The sequence below is a fragment of the Echinops telfairi genome, unplaced genomic scaffold (assembly GCF_000313985.2).
Source record: "Echinops telfairi isolate 266 unplaced genomic scaffold, ASM31398v2 ScPeMD7_34;HRSCAF=130, whole genome shotgun sequence".
NCBI classification, from domain to species: Eukaryota; Metazoa; Chordata; class Mammalia; order Afrosoricida; family Tenrecidae; genus Echinops; species Echinops telfairi.
The window spans coordinates 1,109,630-1,112,187 of record NW_022103931.1 but is presented as its reverse complement, the minus strand read 5'-3'; the positions used below and the strand labels follow the sequence as shown (position 1 = coordinate 1,112,187).

Sequence of the window (2,558 nt, the reverse complement as noted above, 5' to 3'; positions counted from 1 at the left end):
ACCATGCGGGTCAGTAGTTGAGATTATGAGGTAGTTCACCCACTTATGCAGCAGGTCCTAAATGGAAACATCTCTAACCATCATATTGGGTTTTCACCAGCAAGGTCTTAAGGCATTACATGAAGCACAGCCTTTTAGTCAATATAACACAGATATTTCAACTGTCTGTAAAAATACGGTTGTCTGAAAGGAATAAATGCCCACTTAACTAAACCTTGAAGACATTCCAACTTTAGTCTAGTTTTCTTATTTGGGTGGGGAGGTTTTGAGTAATGGTAAGATTTTTTTTTTCACTCAGAGGCTATGCAAATAAAGTTTCATGTGTGAGTCTATAGGTATGGATTTTGATAGAATTTTTAAAGTTGTTTAATTCATTGCTAGATCATTTATTTTATTTGAAAATTTATGGCTTACAAGTTTCCACCCATTTTCCTTGAGGTGATCCACTTCTTGAGTTGCTCAGAAGGGTAGCATTCCTGTAATAACAGGGAGATACCCATGGTTTTGAAGCATCATTTTTGTTTTGAATAGCTTTGTTTTGGGGGACTGTAAAATAAAATGAAATAAAATTTACATACATATTTATGCATACGCACACATTTTTAAAACACAGAATGTCCCTTAGGTATACATTATAGGTTTAACAAGTTCTGATTCAGTAATAACTTAAGTAGAATTTTCCAATACTTAGAAAACCTATTTTGTAATGCAGAGGAAATAATATACCATGGTATCAAATGTTCTTTTCTGATAAATGAAGCAACTACAGAAAGCTTTATTTGTCTAAAATCACCAGTGCTATTCATGCAACGATAAAATAGCCCCAACAACTCCCCTGATACTACTTCAAAACAAACAGATCAAACTTGATTTCCATTAGAGTGTAGTTATTTTCAGAATAATAATTCAAAACAAAAAGCCAAGACCCAAATTATATATATGTAGGAATGCAAACAATCGTTGAGCATCATCTTCCGGACATAATGCCAAATTAGTCTCACTTCACCAAACTCAATTATCATTTGAGGGCATTTCATGTTTTGTGTCTGTTGCCAACACCAAGTCTGCCTCATCTAAATGTTTCCATTTCATGAGAAAAAGTCATTCCTCACCCCTGTCTGCGGCATCACTTATTCGTTCAGGATCAAAGCCTCCGACAAAGCTCCTCGGTTTGTCAGTAATATCTCTTTTCTTCTTCGACTTGCTGTGGTCAGATTCATTGTCAAATAAAGACTTCCTTGTTGTACCATTTTTTGAGAATTCAGATAGAAACTTCAATCGAAGTTTCAAACTGGACAATCAAAATTTTCTTCGGGTTCCCAAGTATTATCAGCATCTGTAAATCCCTTCCATTCTAGGAAATCCTTTCCATTCTCAACTGGTTTGTCCAATACTTTTTCTACCACACATTCTTCAGGTTCAGCCTCTTAGATTTTTTCACTCTTTCCATTCTGTTTCGATCCCATTTTCTGCACTGTAGTTTTATTGGAGGCCCTTTCTTTTTTAAATTGCAGACTTGAGGAGCTATTATTCACTGCCTCTGAGCTGCTCCGGGTCTGGTGGCAAGTCTGGGCGCCTGGGTCCTGCCTCCAGCTGGAGCCACATTAAAAGAGGAGGAGGAGGAGGCAGCGGGGGCTGGGGAGCTGCGCTCTGGGCCTTTGCGATGTGAGTTGGTTTAGTTTCTTTTTGCCATTTCCATGGTCAAAGTCATCATCACCCTTCCCTTGGTTTATTGTAATAGTTGCTCCCTGCTTCTACTCTTATAACCCCTTGCTACAAACATCACATTGCTGTCAGATTTATTCTTTAGTGAGAAATTTTGAATCACACCTTTCTTTTTCTCAACAATTTGCCTACAGATTTAAGTCCAAAAATTTTAGTTTAGTTAAATGATCTGGTTTTGCCGGAGTATTTTTGTACAAAATCCCTCCACAAATCCTAAACTTCTATAATTCCTGTTTGGGGCTAGGTCAGTCCATTTCACATCTCCTGGCCTTTGACTCTCAAAATTCTCAAGCTTTAAATGTCCTTGTTCTCCAATCATTAACATTTTTATCCTTCAGAATGCTTAACTCAAATACCACCTTTTCCTGTTGGCCTCTCTGAAGATTAACCACAACTCCTCCCCTTCCCCCTCCCCCCTCCTCCTCTTCTCTCCTTCTCCTCTTCCTCATCCTTCTGTAAATTAGACTACTTGGGCTTCTTTTATCATGCTTGTTTCAAACTGCCTTGCATAATAATGAGCTGTCTTTTTGGTGGGGTGGGAGGAGGCAAAACAATCCAGGTTTATTCTCCAGACAGACCACATCAGCAGGTACAACTACAGGGCTTGTTGTAGCACATACATTCACAAGGTGTCATCAAGCTACACAGCCTGTGGTGTGTTCTCTGTAACAACACCTCCACCCCACTCCATGTGTTAGGTAGTGTATTAGTCTAGGTGCTTTAGAGAAACAAATCCACAGAAACTCATGTATAAGAGAATTTTATATAAAGGTTCAGTGCACATCAAGAAAACATCCCTACCCAGTGCTGCCCAAGCCCACAAGTCCAACATT

General features: G+C 38.7%; 1 pseudogene; it reads right to left on the bottom strand.

Annotated features, from left to right (window-relative positions):
- Nucleotides 1-906: 906 nt before the first annotated feature.
- LOC101654152 overlaps nt 907-2,558 on the bottom strand; it is a 7,938-nt pseudogene continuing 6,286 nt past the window's right edge.